The sequence below is a fragment of the Dermacentor andersoni genome, chromosome 2 (genome assembly GCF_023375885.2).
Source record: "Dermacentor andersoni chromosome 2, qqDerAnde1_hic_scaffold, whole genome shotgun sequence".
Lineage (NCBI taxonomy): Eukaryota > Metazoa > Arthropoda > Arachnida > Ixodida > Ixodidae > Dermacentor > Dermacentor andersoni.
The window spans coordinates 89,001,869-89,019,579 of NC_092815.1; the positions used below are offsets into that span (position 1 = coordinate 89,001,869).

A 17,711-nucleotide genomic window follows, 5' to 3' on the forward strand; every position below is an offset into this window, starting at 1 on the left:
GCTGCAGCATCGGCGGAGTGGCTGAGAGAATCTTCGACTGAAAATCTGCGAGCCCGGAGTTCGTATACTCTCGAGGCGTTGAGAGTTTATGAAACTAAAAATCTGGCAGAGCACTTGGCCGGTGGACACCGGTGGGCATCAAAGCAACTATTGGAGCGCGCCCTAACATATGTCATTGTTGGAAACGGTTGTTCAGCGGCATTGACTCGACAGGACGGACTGCCGTTTCATCCGGCGGGTGAGCATGACGTAGCTCAGTGCCGTCGAACCTCGCCGAACACACGAGCGAGCCGCAGACGAGCTACTAGCGGCGCGATTTTTGCGGCTCAGCCACGTCGCGGTCGTCTACGGACTGTATTGGCAATCTGTCTCGTCGTGCGAATAGAGCTTCACACGCGCCTACGCGGTAAAGGACAGCGGTCACATGGCGCTGCATCGACTTGACGCCTTCACCCAGTCGCGTGTGCGCCTTCGCGCACGCTTTGCTACAGGCTGGGAACGGCAGCGCCAATATGTGACCCAAGGACTGCTTGGTTTTCAGTGGTGACGTCACTTCCTGTTCGTGGACATTTGGAGGCAAGATGTCCGAGCCAGCTGCGCGCTTTCCTGCGGTCATGATTACGTCGCGCCTGCATGCGTTGTTTCGGTGCACGTTGTGCGTCATTTTCTCTGTGCTCACGTACAGTGCAAGTGCGTCTGTTAAACGTGCAGTATTGTGACCATCTGATACGCGTGCTCCGTGGCCACGCCTCAAAAGCTATGGCGACAAGTCACACCAGCCCGTGCGTTGTCTCTTCAAGGACAAAAGCACCGCCATGAACAGGTACATCGAATAGTGCGAAACGACCTCGAAGTCACCAGCTTCACGGTGCGGGTCGCACCTCACAAATTTTATTTTTTCGGTAAGTGAAGCACAGTTTGCGTTATTTAAACACGTCATGCCATTTCATCCTGACCATTTTCTTCTAGACCATACGAGATATCGTCGGATGCTCGGCTTCGTCATGTCATTTCATTGCCTTGATATATAGCTGCACTGCTGACCCCTTTTCATAACAGCGCTTCCCTTAGCGGTCATTTTCAGCAGCCGGTTGTGCCTAATAGAATGTGGCGGCAGCGGATTTCCTTCGCAGCACATATATTGGTAGCGTACCGAATGATGATGTCAAGAACGGCGTACCGCGCTTGCGTTTTCCTGGCTCGAAAAGTTGCACGGCTTGTGCTGCAAGCCTAACTCGGCCGTATTTTGCTCGCCTTATTGGGAATCAGTTCTCATCAGGGCTCATTTACATATTCTTCTGAACACATTAGGCATATTTTCGCTGCACGTGTTATCGCTGCAGAATGAGCGGAGCTCATGAGGTGCACTAAGTGGCATGCAGTCCCCGCTTTCACCGTTCGCGTTCTTTATTCGTAAATATACCTGGTTCATGAGAATTTTTAATCGTGTGCACAATGAGGCTTTGGCATGGATGTTTTCTTATTCCTTTTAATTGTGCACGCGACCGGACGCTTGCAAAAAGGTAAAGCTTTCAGAACTGAGTGCACTCACAACGGCGCTCACTTGCTGCTATGCACATATTCCCACCGAAATATTGCCACGCAACAACGATGTCAGAAAATATCACCAACAAGTCTGTTCTAGAAATCGTCTGCGTAACGTCAAAACTTGCTTTTCTCGCTAGAAGTCATTTTGAAGAAGAAATATGAAAATAAAAGAGTTCTCGCTGAAGATCTCACTGCAGGAATTCCTTAATTGTGTGACCATCATAAAAGCTCAATTTGCAGGTTATTATTAGCAGACCTGTTTCACTGTGGTGACTCGGAGAGTATTTTGGAGTGTTAGATTGCAGTCACCATTCGGCATTTCGTTTGGTTAGAAATCCGGCTGACTGAACTAAGGCTGATCAGACAGAGGGACTCAAATATTGACAAAACGACTACACAAACAATATGGTGCCGACGATATTCATCAGCAGTGAGACTCCTAAATAAGTAAACGCGATCTCGCGTTGCAGCAAAGCGTTTCAATGCAGTTTAGGTAGGTGCATATTTCTCTAACATACACTGTAGAGATCCAAGTTGCGGGGGTACTTAAGCTGTTTACATAACATAGGTTTATATAACCCTACCTAAGAGGAATGGAACTGCGGTTTGAAATATCAACAATGCTTTCGCGCCAACATTGCGGTAGCGATAAGCTGATTAAACCACTCTCGTTTGTATTTGAGCTTCTTGTATTTAGTTTTACACGTGCGATGTGAAGGTTCTTTCGATTGCTCTCGGATTAGTCCATTTAGTCCATATCTTCCGAATGCTTTACGTACAGTATATCTGTTTGCGTAACGAGAGTAAGAGAGAGAGAAGACATTCCTCTTGCACCGAATGCCTGTGTATGGCGTGTACTTTATTATTAAAAAAGAAAACTAAATAACATTAAAAAAGAAATAAGCTAGCCTAGGCTGCTCATCATCGAAGACACGATTAAGTACCGTTCCGTTGGCATCCAAGCGACCTGCGTAGCCATAAAACAAAGGCCTAATCACATGTCGTTCCTAGCGTAAATTCGCCTCCCATATAGGAAATATTGCGAGGCTCTACCCGTCTTCCGCAGCAGCAGTTAACGCAGCAGGCTCAGTGCCTGCGGTGCTCGCTCTGCGAGGAGACACTCGACATAACGGCGCTCCTTCACTGTATATATGCGTATATTGTCGGAGGAGCTCTCCGGGTTCTTTCATTCCTTTGTTATTTTGCGCGACGATACGCTCCCTAGGGTATCCAGAACCATCGTCCTCCAACCGCGTGATGAGTTCCCGGGTCAGACTGTGCGGGCGACGCTATCGTCAGCAGTACAAGTGCCCCTAAGTTAGCGGGAGCCTGTTTACACTGGAAGGACAAATCGACCGCAGAGGCAACAGAAGCAAGAGACGCAGCGGTGCGGCTCTTGCAGTGGCGTTGCCGCAAATCACTGCTCGCGAGGCAAGCTCAGAGGGTCTCGACGGTTGTGCTGTTTCTACTTTTCTTGCCCCGAATCTGCCCCGATGTGTCACCGCGCACGTTTCTAAGAGCCACGACGTCTAGGACTATAGCGGCAGCGCAGCGATGCGGGGTACAGTTAGGAGGCAAGCGGATAATGGGGAAAGAGAAGCTGCTTTCCCGCTCGCTCACCATCCACGTCGTCTAGCGCGTGTTGACTTAAGGCGGGCCCGCCGGGCCCGTGCTGAATTGGCAGTGGCTTGCCAAGAGCCGGCTCCGCCGCGCGCTCTCCGACGAAATGAGCTCGCCGCCTCGTCGTACATAGCAAACAAACGGGAAGAGTCTCCGACGCACCGCCGCATTTTCGTATCGCGCCGTTCGTTCTCGTCATTTATGCTTGTTTTTTTTCCTTCTCCGGGAAAACTCCGCCTGACATCTCACGTTGCCCCTGCTGGATTTCGTCTGTCCCTCTCTACGCCCCAGTCCATGTCCTTTCCGTTCCTGCCTGCCTTCCTGACTGCCTCGTTGTTCATGCAGCGTGCCTTTTTGTATTACAAGTGCGAAGGGCACGCAAACGAGTACGCGTGTGTGTGCGCACGCGCGGCGTATACGAAATGCAGGCCAAGGTTCTTTGTTCTTCCTGACACGTCTGTTCTGTTCTCGGCAGCCTCGTGAGGTGCGAAAGCGGGTGCCGCTTCTTGGTCGCATTTCGGTGCATGTCCTGGGTGCGAGACGCGAGTGCCTTATTGTATAAGTAGGTCGGCGCTCTGGTATACGAGCAAGCGAGTTGTCGCGGGTTGTCCTTGCCCCCGGTCTTTGTTGTGTGCGTGAGGATGCGGTAGCACGTGCGTTGTCGGCAGAGTCATGTTTGAATACTGTCACGGCTATTGACGGCGAAGAAGCACGAACACTGCTAGGAAGAGTAAGTAAATAATCGAACACTTTCGTGTACTAACTTGTGCCTGGAAAGACAAGCGAGACTACCCAGGCGCTCTAGGCAAGAGCGTGGAGCACTGTACAACACAACACTAGTCGCGTCGCACGTGCAGTCTGATCAGACACGGCTGTCTCGCAATCAAATAGCTGTCCACATTACGAAAGTTTGGCTGCAGAGAATGCACTTTGCGCCGAGGGATAACACTACAGCGATAATTTCGTGAAGACGGTCACCGCCAAGAAAAAAAGAAAAGCTATGTGCATGTCGCAATGTACTTCTTCCATACCGAAGCAACTCGATAGTAACGCTGGGGAAAGTTCCTAAGAAATGCTAATGGCATTAAATTATTGATTAGCTCAAGCTGGCTATATGAATATTTGTCACATCCCCGTTTCGAAGCAGATGTCAGTATAAATCAGCATCATAATTACGGGCTGCTGGAACCGGCGGAACGAACGGCCGCGATAGCGTTCACGTGGTTCCTATTGCATGCGTGCCGCCGCAGTGTTAACTCGTCCTGGCTTTGTCATCGGCTGCCCCTATCACAAACCCGCAACTCCTGTGTGGACCATGCCGACCAATGTCGACCGGGATCGTGATTAAGGGTGCTTTCTCTAAACGCAGGTACGAGCGTGAAATATTCTGGTCTACGCACAGAGCCCGTACTAGGCAGGCGCATACGGCACACCTGTGCTCGGGGGCAATAGAAAGACAACGTCGCGTTGCCTTTCGAGCGGAAAAATCCGTGCGGCGGCAGGACTCGACGCGTACCAACGCTCGACCGAAACTATGTTGTGCAGGCGCGCGGCGGCGACAGCCGGAAGACTAAGAGGGATTAGGGGCAGAAAAACAAACAAAAGCAAACGGGGATTTGGGGATACGAAAGACAGAATAACACAGGCAGAGAAACACTGCGCACCATGAGTGTGTCGCACGAGGTCGACGCCTGCTAAACGCGCTGCTGCCGAGCGCGAAAGAGAGAAAGGCGCCCGCAGATGAAATTGATGGCGCACATGTCGGCACGAACAAGCGCGTTAACATCGCTCGGACGCATTGAGTCACACTGTTGAAAAAAAAAAAAAATGCATGCGTCGTATATAAAAAAAATAACACCGACGCAGCATTTCGGGATTACTCGGCGTAAATTAAATTGCGGGGTTGAACGTCCCGAACCTACACAGTTTACTTACGAGGGACGCCGCATTGGAGAGGCTCCTGGTTAATTTTGAGCACCTGGGCTTCTTCGACGTGCGCGTACATGGAAGTGCACGAGCGCTTTCACATTTTATCTCCGTGGAAAAGCGGCCGGCAATCGTACCGGTGACCTCGCGCTCAGCAGCAGGGCACCATAAGCACTGAATCCCCCAAGGAGGTCATATACTTTTATATAACCTCTTTGAAAATACGGGATACGATCCAAAGAGTGGACTGGACTAAATTTCAGTCTGTCATGGAAGAACAATCTGTCTTTCAACGTGGAAGAGGCAATCTAGAGCGCAGTGCAAGACACTTTGCGCACTCTCACATGTTCTTCGAAACTGACGGACTTTGGTGTGGAACTAGAACGACTTCGAGCAATCCGACGACGCGCTGAACGAAGGTACCGACGCGCGAAGGCAATGAACGATTTACGGACCGCCAGACGCACGCAAAAGAAGATCCAGCGCCGTTTAGACAAGATCGAATCGCAACATTGGACTGCTTTCTGTGAGTCGCTAGATCTACGCAAGCCTTTATCGCAACAATGGAGAACGGTACGAGGTCTCCAGGCACCCCTCGTACAGCGGATCCCATTCAAGGCCTTCTCTCAAAAGAGACTGGAGAGTGACGTGGCAGAGGAGTTCTGTGTCAGGTCATCCGGCCAACTCACAGCTCCAAACATCCCACCGCCTTCGAGTAGTTGTTCGCCACCACGTGATCACCGCATGGATCTACCATTCCCAATCCACGAACTTAAGGAAGCATCAGCTTTGTGTGGCCGTTCACCAGCGCCAGGACCTGACGGAATTTCCTACCGAGCTCTGTGTCACCTGGGTGAGCGAGCGAGAGTTGTTCTCCTTGAGCTGTACAATGAATCTTGGCGAGATGGCACGCTACCCACACGCTGGAAGACAAGTCGCCTTGTTCCACTGCTGAAGCCTGGCAAGTCGCCGTTGGAGTTATTATCATATCACCCGACCGATTTGGCAAGTTGTGTGGGCAAAGTAATGGAGAGGATGGTCCTAGGACGCCTGGAGTGGTACTTGGAGTACCACAACACCTACCCGGATGCCATGGCGGGCTTTCGACGTGGTCGATCATCGATCGATAACGTCGTGAACCTAGTCACCTACGTTCAGCATGAGAAATGCCGTAAGCATCTCTGCGCTTCTTTGTTCATCGATGTCAAAGGGGCGTATGACGACGTTACGCACGAAGACATCCTCTCTGCTCTCGAAGAGGTAGGAGTGGGTAGTCGGATGTATCAATGGATACACATCTATCTCTCGCTACGATCCTTTTTGTAAACACCGAGGAAGGCCATACTTCTCTATATTATAGCTACCGCGGCGTCCCCCAGGGTGGTGTACTTAGCCCTGTGTTATTTAATCTAACTCTAATTGCTCTCCTTGAGCACATGCCAAGCACAGTCAGTCTATCAATGTACGTGGGACGACGACGAAGTGTTTCTATCATAGAACGCTTGTACCTTTGTCTCGCTTTGTTTCTTTCCAAACTGTGGAAGCTGCCGCTCCCGTGTTGCGGCAATGGACGAAGAAGCCCTCGAAGACCTTCCTGGAGCCAAGCCATCACGTGGGGTCGCGTCCAGGAAACGTGGCAATGCGTCAAGTGACACGGACAGCGAGGCAACCGAGTTGTACTCGGACGGCGTCGACTCGTCGGACGACGATTTCACGCTTGTCATGAGCCGAACCACAAAAAGAAGACTGCTACGGAGGTCATCGTCACCAAGTGTCTCCACCGTGAAGACAACACCACAGCGCTGGCCGTACACTATGCTCTTCATGCCTGTGGACCCAGTGTCAAATCTGCGATTCCTAAATAGGCAAGTCCTTTCTGCGTTTCTTGAGGGAATCGCGCCAAACGAGATAAAGGACGTGAGAATAAACGCACGGAAGAATGTCCTTGCAGTAGATGTTCTACACCGTAGTGCACTGCAAAACCTGCGGCACGTAACGGAGATCGACAAAGTGCAAGTGCGATCCATGATTCCTACTGGCTGCAGTGGCACTATCGGCGTCATTTATGATGTCGATATTTCTATACCAACCGACGACTTACCGATATTAATAAAGCCAACTACAGAAGGCACTCTTATCACGCACATCGCAAGACTTGGCAACACCCGTTGCCTGAAGCTGTGGTTTGATGGAGACAGCCTTCCCTCACACGTCAAAGTTGGCCACGTCCGCCATGCAGTCCGCCCATACGTACCGAAGCCCCTGCAATGCTACAAATGCTGCAAGATGGGGCACGTAAAAGGTGTCTGTAGGAATAACCTCGTGTGCCCTCGTTGCGCCGAATCTCATTCAGCAGATGCCTGTCGCGCAACTGTGTTAAAGTGCCCTAACTGCCATGGTACTCATGAGGCCTCATCGAATGATTGCCCGCGGGTGAGGAACGAGCGAGCAATACTTAAACGTATGGTACGGGACCATTCAACACACAGAGAGGCTGCCGCTACTCTCAGGCGACGACGACATCGGCACCGAAGAGCAGCACGAAGAGTCACGTCTACCGAAAGATATACACCATCTTCCGACAAAGCGGCTACCGTATCAACGCCAACTTCCACAAAGAGCGACAGTGCGAAAACGAAGACTGGGGCAACACTCTCGCCTCCTGAAGAGTGGCCTGCACTTCCACGAACACGGCCTGCCTCGGAGTCACATCAAAATGCGCCGCCCTCAATGACCCCACGAAGCGCGGATGGGCCGACGACTGAGGATCGCCAAGTCATAGTGATGCTGAAGTCACTTATGAACGCCATGCGCATTCTACTGAGCAGCATGAAAACCCCGTCGGCACAGAGCGCACTGCAGGTGCTGGACACCTTGAGTCCGGTGCTTGCGGCTCTAGGGTAAAACCACGGCCCGAGAGATGCCGTCGTTTCAAGAGGAAGTCAAGAATGCATCTGTCCTTCAGTAGAACGCCAGAGGGCTTAAGTCACGCATGCCCGACTTTAGACAATTTGTCTTTACGCACCAGTTCCCCATTATCGTGATTTGCGAGCCCAACCTGTCAGCTCCCATCAGACTGTCCGGGTATGAGTGCTTCATGTCCTCTACCCACGGAGAGTGCAGCAAGGTTGTTGTGTTTATACGCCGTGACTTGACTTATGTACATCACCCAGTGCCTCCTGACGAAGCAAATCAATACGTTTGCTTAACAGTGAAAAAGAAAAAGCTCACGTTCACAATACTTGGAGCCTATTTATCTCCAGCAAGCCGTCTAGATTGTGAGCGCCTACGGGGAATTTTAACATCGACTCCACAGCCGTGGGTGCTCACTGGTGACTTTAACGCCCACCATTACCTATGGGGAAGCTCCAAAGTTAATTCTAGAGGCAGAGCGTTGGTGTCCTTTGCCTCTGAACGCGAATTTTGCTTGTCAAATGATGGAAGCCCTACTTATCTGCGTGGATCAGCGTATAGCAGCTGCTTGGACTTAACATTCGTTTCACGTTCGCTTTCGAGAAGAGTGCACTGGTTTTCGGATTTAGAAACACGGGGCAGCGACCACATCCCAACCTATTTGAAGATCGAAGGTTTGACTAGCTCCAAGTCCTCCAGAACCATCCAGTGCACCGATTGGCCTAAATACAAAATAATAATGGAAGACTGTTGTCCTGATGGCACCTCGTGTAACCTACAGGGCGCGATAAAGGATGCCATACAAACGACCACGCATTTGCTTTCGAGGAGTTCTTCCCGCACCGATTTCGACATCGAACTAGCAAAACTTCGAGCAATTCGCCGTCGTGCGGAGCGAAGATACAGACGCACGAAGTCCAATCATGACTTGAGATTGGCTAGACGAACACAAAAGAAAATACAGCGTCAAATGAACAAGCTGGCTTCGCGACAATGGGTATCCTTTTGCGAGTCCCTGGATCCGCGAAAGCCATTGTCGCTTATATGGAGGACTGTTCGTGGACTTCGCACAACCTCTGGTCAGCGCCACCCGTTTAAATCTCTGGCACTTTATCTACGATGTAGTGATATTGACGTCGCTGAATCTTTCTGCAGAAAGATTGCTGGTGAGGCAAATTCCGATGGAACGGGTACGGGAACGCTCGACCACCCACTGTTTTCACGCGATCCCCGCATGGAATGCCCTTTTTCTATGGAAGAACTAGAAGCTGCGCTGGCTTTGTGCAGGCGTTCTTCAGCGCCAGGACCTGACGGCATTACATACCGTGCCCTGTGTAACCTAGGAGACCAAGCTCGGAAGGCACTCTTGCTCCTGTACAACGACTCCTGGCAGACGGGTGCAGTTCCGCAAGAGTGGAAGTCAACTCGCCTCATTCCACTTCTCAAAGCTGGCAAGTCGCCTTTGGACATTTCCTCATACCGTCCGATCGCACTAGCCAGTTGTGTCGGAAAAACAATGGAAAGAATGATTTTAACACGTTTGGAATGGTACTTAGAATACTATGAAATTTATCCAGATGCTATGGCCGGATTCAGACGGGGCCATTCGTCAACAGACAGTGTTGTTGACTTGATAACCTATGTGCAACACCAAAAGGCCTGTAAGCGACTATCTGCTGCTCTGTTTCTAGATGTTAAAGGAGCTTATGATAATGTCACTCATGAAGCCATCCTTAGCACGTTAGAAGCCGTCGGACTTGGTGGTAAGATGTATATGTGGGTGTGCAACTACTTACAGAGGAGACCATTCTACGTGCACACAGAAAATGGCCCGACATCCGAGCATTACAGTAGCCGAGGAGTCCCTCAAGGAGGAGTGCTTAGCCCGACTCTTTTCAATCTCACCCTCAGTGGATTGGTTTACAACCTGCCAAGCACGGTAGGACTTTCCATCTATGCGGACGACATCTGCATTTGGGCAACAGGTGTGACACGACTTCAGCTTCGCGCTCGGCTTCAGAAGGCAGCCACAATGACATCTTGCTACCTTCGTGAACAAGGACTTGAAATTTCGTACGGAAAGTGCGCAATGGTGGCATTCACGAGGAAGCCAATGTCTGGTTACGGCGTATCTATAAACGGACAACTTATACCATACAGCAGAAGTCACAGATTCTTGGGAGTCATAATTGACAGAGACCTGTCTTGGACTCCGCACGTCATTTACGTGAAAAAGCGGCTGACTGCTATCTGTCACATGTTCAGGTTCCTTGCAGGAAAAAGTTGGGGAGTATCTATACAGGCTATGTTACAGCTTTACATGGCGTTGTTCGTTGGATTCCTGCGATACAGCCTGCCTGCAATATCCAACACCTGCAAGACTAACCTGCGTACGATTCAGAGTATTCAAGCCCAAGCCCTTAAGATATGTCTTGGCTTACCGCGCAGTGCATCAACGGCTGAAACCATTGCCCTTGCGCAGGATTACCCAATCACGACGCACATTACCGTTGAGACAATGCGGATGCATCTCAGGCATTATGCTAGGACCCCTTCCCACCACTTGGCGAGCCTCACTGCTGCAAGGCCCTGCTCGACCTTTAGCAGTATTGTCAGTGCACATCGTGCGTCGTTTACTTCAGGGTACGCACCTGCGGCCAAGCCAGCGTTTCCTCCGTGGTGTTTGAGCCGTCCACAAGTACATCTAATGATTCCGGGACTACAGAAGAAGACAGATCTACCGGCCCCTGCTCTAAAACAGCTGAGCTTACTTCTTCTGCACGAAAAGTACAGCAACCACGTGCACATCTATACCGATGGATCGACTACGTCGGGCAGTTCTTCTGGTGCCGTGGTTATACCAACGCGAGGAATGACACTGCGGTTCAAGACATCGCATGTCACGACCTCAACGGCGGCAGAACTAACGGCCCTGCGTCGAGCACTGGAATTCATTGATTCTGAAAGACCTAGAAAATGGGCTGTGTTCTGCGATTCAAAACCAGCACTACAGGGCACGCAGTCAGTTCTCCGACACGGATGTCATGACCAATTGACATACGAAGTTGTGAAACTTTACCATGATGTCCAACAAAAAGGTCACGAGGTCGTTTTTCAATGGATACCTGGTCACTGTGGAATCAGTGGCAACGATTCCGCCGATAACGCTGCTCGCACAGCACATCAAGGAGAGCACAGTGTTTCAATTCCGCTTTCGAGGACTGACGCTGCAAAGCAGCTTCGACACCTGGCACGCAGTCTCACAGTGACCGAGTGGAACTCACCAAACTTACGACTCACGCGACTGCATCGACTAAACCCCTCCCTGCAACTTCGACCTCCACTCGGACTTCCTCGACGTGAAGCTGCACTTCTCTGCCGCCTTTGGTTAGGAGTGGCCTTCACAAAGGCATACTCTACATTAATTGGAATGACTGACAGTGCAGCTTGCGAGGTCTGTGGCACCGAAGAAAACATCGACCACCTGCTGTGCCACTGTCCAAGATATGCCTCAGAGAGACAAGAACTTGCCAAAGCTTTCCAAAAACTGGACAATCGGCCGCTTTCTGTGCAGGTGCTGCTAGAACACCGCCCCCATCGCCCGTCGGCCCATAAAGCGGTGAAGGCGCTTTTGTGTTTCTTAAGGACGACGGGTTTGTGCGACCATCTGTGACCATTAACGCGATTTCTGTAAGACCACACGCGTCAGCGAACTCGCCGCAATTTCCTTCTTTCCTTCCCTCCTCTCTCTCCCTGTAATCTTTGTTTTCCCCTTTCCCATTCCCCGGGTGTAGGGTAGCCAACCGGACGTTATTCTGGTTAACCTCCCTGCCTTCTACTTTTCTCTTTCCTCCCTCCTCAATGTACGTGGATGACATCTGTATATGGACGTCTGCAGTAATGCGCCTACAGTTGTGAGAGAGAATTCAGAGAGCCGCCACCCAAACTGCTATCCACCTCCGTAATCGAGGCCTGGAAATTTCCTCCGAGAAATGCAGACTAGTGCCATTTACGGGCAAACCCTTGACAAACTATAGCGTAATGATAAATGGCCAAAAATACCACATGTTCGATCTTACAATTTTCTAGGTGTCATAATCGACGAGGACTTGTCATGGAGCCCTCACGTATCATACGTGAAAAAAAGGGTGACAGGCATCTGTCACCCGTTTATATTTTTCACTGACAAGACTTGGGAAATGTCGACAAGTGTCATGTTACAACTGTACAGGGTGCTTTTTCTAGGCTTTCTGCGATACAGCTTGCCAGCAATAACCAACACAGGTAAAACGAATCTACGTACAATACAAAGTGTTCAAGCTCAAGTGCTCCGGATCTGTCTAGGCCTGCCTCAGAGTGCATCAACAGCGGCTGCGATAGCAATGGCTAGATACCACTTTGTCAAGACCCACATTGAAACTGAAGTGCTGAGGACCCATGTAAGGCATCTTAGCAGGACTCCTCGCCACCACCTAGCGTCTCTACCAGTGGACAGACCACGCACCTCTTTCACTCAAACGATAACTGCACATGATGAATCATTTCCAGCTTGTTTCACTCCTTCTGCGAGACCTTCGATTCCTCCATGGTGCCTCAGTCAGCCAAAAATTAACCTGACAATACCTGACATCACGAAAGAAACCTAATCTATCATCACCAGCCCTTAAACAGCTCACGTTGCTACTTTTCTAAGAGAACTACCGTGACTCTACACATATCTACACTAATGGATCTGTCCTGAGCTGTGGAAATCGTGATACCAGCGAAAGCCATCAATTTAAGACGACTCACGTGACAACATCGACGGCAGCAGAGCTCGCAGCGCTCCTTACCGCCCTTCATTTCGTCGGTGATGAACCGCCGCACAAGTGGACGATCTTCTGTGATTCGAAGGCTGCACTGTATTCTCTACTACCACCTTTACGACGCGGAATACGAACTCAGCCAGCTGGACGACCGACCACTATTGGAAGAAGGAATTCTACACCATCGACAGCACCTAACGTCGCAGAAGAAGGCCGTGCAAGCGCTGCTGCGCTTCTTGCGACCTACCGGCCTTTGTGAACGTTTCTAACTGGAACGCCCTTCCTTCCTGTGTGCGTCTCTGTACCTGCATTTTTTAAAACCCTTTCCCTCTCTGTCCTCATTCTAATCCCCATCTCCCAACCCCAGTGCATTGTAGCAAACCGGAGACTGGTTAATCTCCCTGCCTTTCCTCTTGATCTTTCTCTCTCTCTCTTTGAAGAAGCCACACACACACACACACACACACACACACACACACACACACACACGCGCACACGCACACGCACACGCACACGCACACACGCACACGCACGTGTGTGTGTGTGTGTGTGTTTGTGTGTGTTTGTGTGTGTGAGAGAGAGAGAGAGCGCGGTTGAAGTGCATTGCGTACTAGCCTCGTAGCGTTTCTTTAGAAGTGTGAGGTGTTTTGTCATTTGTGACGTGTTAGCGCATTAATTAATGTAGTATCTTTTTAGCGGGTGTTTTTCTATGTCGAGATGATGCTTGAGCTTCAACACTTGCTAGATGATACTATATTGGACACTCTCACGGCTTATTTTCGTGTTTAATATCCCCCCTCCCCCCCAAAAAAAATACAGCCTAAAGGTAAGGACTTGAGGCAAAATGAGCCTGACGATTGCCGTATGGTGATAAATTAAACGCTATTTAGCAAAATCTGTCCTAGTGCTAAGAACTTTTCATTCCTTGACGTGCCAAATGTTCGATTTGTCTGTTGATTCTGTGACACCAGTTACGGAATGGAATGTGCATAACTTGAGAGTAAGTGCTGCTCCTGAGCCACACACAAGCATTTGCGCTTTTTGTGAGCGGATCGTTTTCGTTATTATGTGCAGAATAAATGAGTGTCAGTAAAACAAATTTCCAACGAAATATTAACACTATAGGAAGGTGTATTGGAGTCAGAAGGACGAAGGTGTGGCAGATCCCTCTATCATTGCCATGATGACTGAACAAGCACAGTGGCGGCGATGACGCGCGCGGACACTAGCGATATGCCTTCTTCGAGCACTCTCGGCACTAAACTCGATGGTGCGACCATAGCCTCCGAGATCACTGGGCGCAGGTGCTCCGTAGAGATTTCTGAGACCATAGTGCGACATTCAGGGGAATGCGTTAAAGGCACATCGCTAACACATAACACTACGTACTTAAAATCCACTTGTCCAGCTTGCGGTGTTGACGAAGACTCAGATAATTTACTTTGTATTTGTAGTCGCTTTATAACCTCAAGGTTTGTATTGAGGAGCGCTTTAAATGCGTGGCACGACATGCGATTTCAGCTGCGAGACGTTCTTGGACCGTAGCAATGTCCGTAATCTCAACTGCGCCCCCATTAAAGCGTGTAGCATGCATGCGGGGTACAGAGCGCAATGCGACATTGTAAGTAACCTTCGTGTTGTGCATATTACACGCGTCTTTGTGTTAGTGTGTGCGCGCGCTTTGTTTTTGTTTTCATCCAGCTCGCTTTCTTTCATCCCTCATTATCTCACCTGGAGTATAAGCATGCCAGGCCTGTCACGATAGGCTATTCTCTCCAGATATCATCAAACTTGCTCTCTCTCTTTCTCTGTCGATGGTGAGAAAGACATCTTCCTGACAGTGCACAAGCGCACTTAAAACGGCAGACGTGCTCCATACTGGCGATCGATCGGGACGCTGTAGTACCACGTTGCAGGGTGTACAATGCTTTCCGCACGCGCGATTCTGTCTTTGCGCTTATTTCTACACGCCACGTGCCAGTCGGTTTCGTTCTTGGAACTAACGTTTTCGCAAATTAAACTCACCTCCCGACGTCCGTAGGGATGGCTCGCCTAACTGGAGAGTTAAAGAAAAGTAAAATTTTAAAACGTGTAATATATAATTCACGCTAACACATTTGCGACGGCGCTAGAGGCAAGTTCTGCCAATTATCGACGCACGCAGGTGAGCGCTGATTCGGCGTAACGAAGTTGAGCGCTGCAGGATCAGGCTGGTGGGCAAAAGCGCTACGTGCGCAATAATGACAGCCCTATACGTAAGCAACGTGAGTGTAATAACTTGCAACGTGCCGTTTTTTAAAGGGCCCCTGAACCACACCTCGTGCTTAGTGAAAACACACAGTCCCCGGACAGCATACGCTGCTGTGAACATCTGGGCTAAATTTTGCAGTCGTGCGCGGCGCGTGGAGCTCGCAAGTGGAGCGCGAAGTCGTCTTTCTCTGAAACGCTCTCTTTTCAATAGAAGCCTTTCACTCACTCGTTTATGGACGCTTTATTTTGTGATATGGCACATTCTCGTACGCGGCAGCTATTGGCCAATAGCTGAAATCAATTAAGAAGGGTGTTCGAACCTGTGCGCTTCTTCCCACTGTTAGTGTGTATATTTATTGGCGCAGTTTGGTAAACCGGCTGAAGTAAGCGAAAATATGGCTTCCGGTTTTCAATATGCTTTCGCATTTCGATAATGATTACGTACTTGCGGAAGAAGGCGACTGTCGTCTGCTCGCGCTCGGCCGCGGCTGGCCGCGTTAGGAGTTAAACTTTGGACGCTGTGCTTATCGGTGTCGTAGCCTTCGGGTCTCGCTAATTTCGACTATAGTTTTGAACACTCAACTAGCCTCGAACCACGCCGGACAACACACAATGCTTTTCAGCGCGCACCCGCGCTTGACCGTTCCTGGTTAGACGCCTTGCGGCAGACTTCGCTTCGCAAGGAACGAGCTCGTGAGAGCGCGTGAGAGCTCGTGCTCGTGAGAGCTTGAGGAACGTGCTCGTACGCTTGTGGAACGAGCTCGTGAGGGCTCGTGATGCGCAAGTTGGATGCGTCTACTTTCCGTCGATCAAGCTGGACCAGGACAGAACCGGTCCGCATCACGTAGCGCAGCTAGACAGGAGCATGTGAGCGCGAGCGAGCGCTCTGGCCCTGTCGTGCACAAAGCAGACGCTGTTGTTGCGTGCAGCTTGCGGTCTGCTACGTAGCGTATAGACACCGCAGTGGTCTCTCGTTGAGTCCACTGGCTGAACGCACTGTGACTCGCTGAGGACAACCGCGTTTGACACGTTTGGCTAAGAACGTTTGGCGCGTCGTAGGCGCCAGAATAGGAAATAGTGGCGTCCACGTGAGCATCCAAAATCAAATTTGAACTGCGCGCCACGGTGACGTTCGGTAGGCGGAGCGAAGTGGGCATGCCGCGCTCCGCCGCGCCGCCTCCGCTTCTGCTGACCGCATAGAAGTACTTTTTGCGCCAAAGTACTTCTGATATAATAGCCTATTTTCACTTCAAGTGCATTTCACCACTTCGATAAAAAGTGGTTCGGGACCCCTTTAAAGCCACAATGTATAAATGAATAAACATTATTTAGACAAGGTAAGCTGCACCCCATTTTTTGTTCCCAGTGTCTTTTCGGACAGAAAAACTCGGAACAAAGCCCCTCCGTTTCTGTTGCACACTCCTCCTCATGGAATTTCTCGATCGATCAAATACAAGAATAATAACTGCATTGCCATTACCAAAGGTAATGGCAATGCAGTTATTATCTTGTAGTTATCAACGCAGTTTTCTTGAACGCTACGCACTGTCAAGACAAGTAAAATATGTATTTTTCTCATAAAAGAATATATTCGTATGTACCAAAAATTGTGCCAGAAATAACTGATATGAACGATTCCATGATTTCTGTCTAATAAGTAAAGAAAATATCACGCCAACTTCAGAACTATATCAGTTCGTAAGATCTTGATGAGGGCTAGTCGGTTCACATATCAATTCGAAACTAGCAAAACAGTGCATGCTGCTGATATGAAAAAAACGTAAAGGCCATGACATCAACAAGTTGAGGACAAATATTTTAATGAAACTTTGCCATTCAAGAGCCTTGTTTAGATCTTTGTACATATGCAAAGGCCAGGGAAGAATCTCAATGACGCTGTCCTTCGTTCCAATGTATTGCGCAGGAGCAGCTGTCACCGTTCATGTAATGCGAGTAATTGCAGCGAAATTACAGTCGCAACAGAGAGCACATATAAAAAGCAGGAGTTCTGCAAAATATACATTAGAAATGCGAAGGTACAATGGAATGTACAAATACCTGAACATGCAACTTGATAAAGGGCAAGAAAGTGTCACTGGAAACAAAGTTCACTGCATGTATACACAAAAGCTCGCAAGAAGATGTTTAAATGGACGCATGTCTCCAATAAATCTACGTATCTAAGCAAAAGTCAATGTATATAATGCGTCAAACAAGGCAAATAAATATGTTGCACAATCACAGATTCACAGATCACAGAATCCTAAGCCCCCCTCCCCCCTCCCTCCACTCCCACTGATGCATCGCGCACGACGGAAGGTGGCGCGCTCCCTGCCCGCCTTTTCTCCCTTGCGCCCACAATACTGAGCCACCTTCGTCGGCTCACCCATCTACCCCCCTCCCCCCTACGCTTTCACTCGCACATACAGCATGCGGCGCGCGGTGACGATGTTATCGCCCTTGGACTTTATAAGGAACATGACGGCGACGGCAGGAATGCGCCTAGAGTGTCCATATAATTGCTATCGCAATAATATAATAAGAGTATCTGGCAAATGAAGAGTCCCATGGCCTATTACTTTCCGCAAAAGAAGAAGTGACAACATTGAACTTTCACCATGTGACAATTCGCTGCGCCGCAACAATGTC

At 49.7% G+C, this 17,711-nt stretch overlaps 1 protein-coding gene and 1 long non-coding RNA gene across 2 annotated transcripts in view; one reads left to right on the forward strand and one right to left on the reverse strand.

Moving 5' to 3' along the window:
- LOC126541652 (uncharacterized) overlaps nucleotides 1–17,711 on the reverse strand; it is a 223,802-nt gene that overhangs the window by 59,530 nt on the left and 146,561 nt on the right. The gene's annotated exons all lie outside the window — the stretch shown is intronic.
- Nucleotides 583–17,711, forward strand: part of LOC129387615 (uncharacterized) — a 286,099-nt gene continuing 268,970 nt past the window's right edge. The window contains exon 1 of the long non-coding RNA XR_008614792.2: nucleotides 583–902. This is a non-coding gene — a long non-coding RNA (uncharacterized lncRNA). The remainder of the gene's footprint in view (nucleotides 903–17,711) is intronic.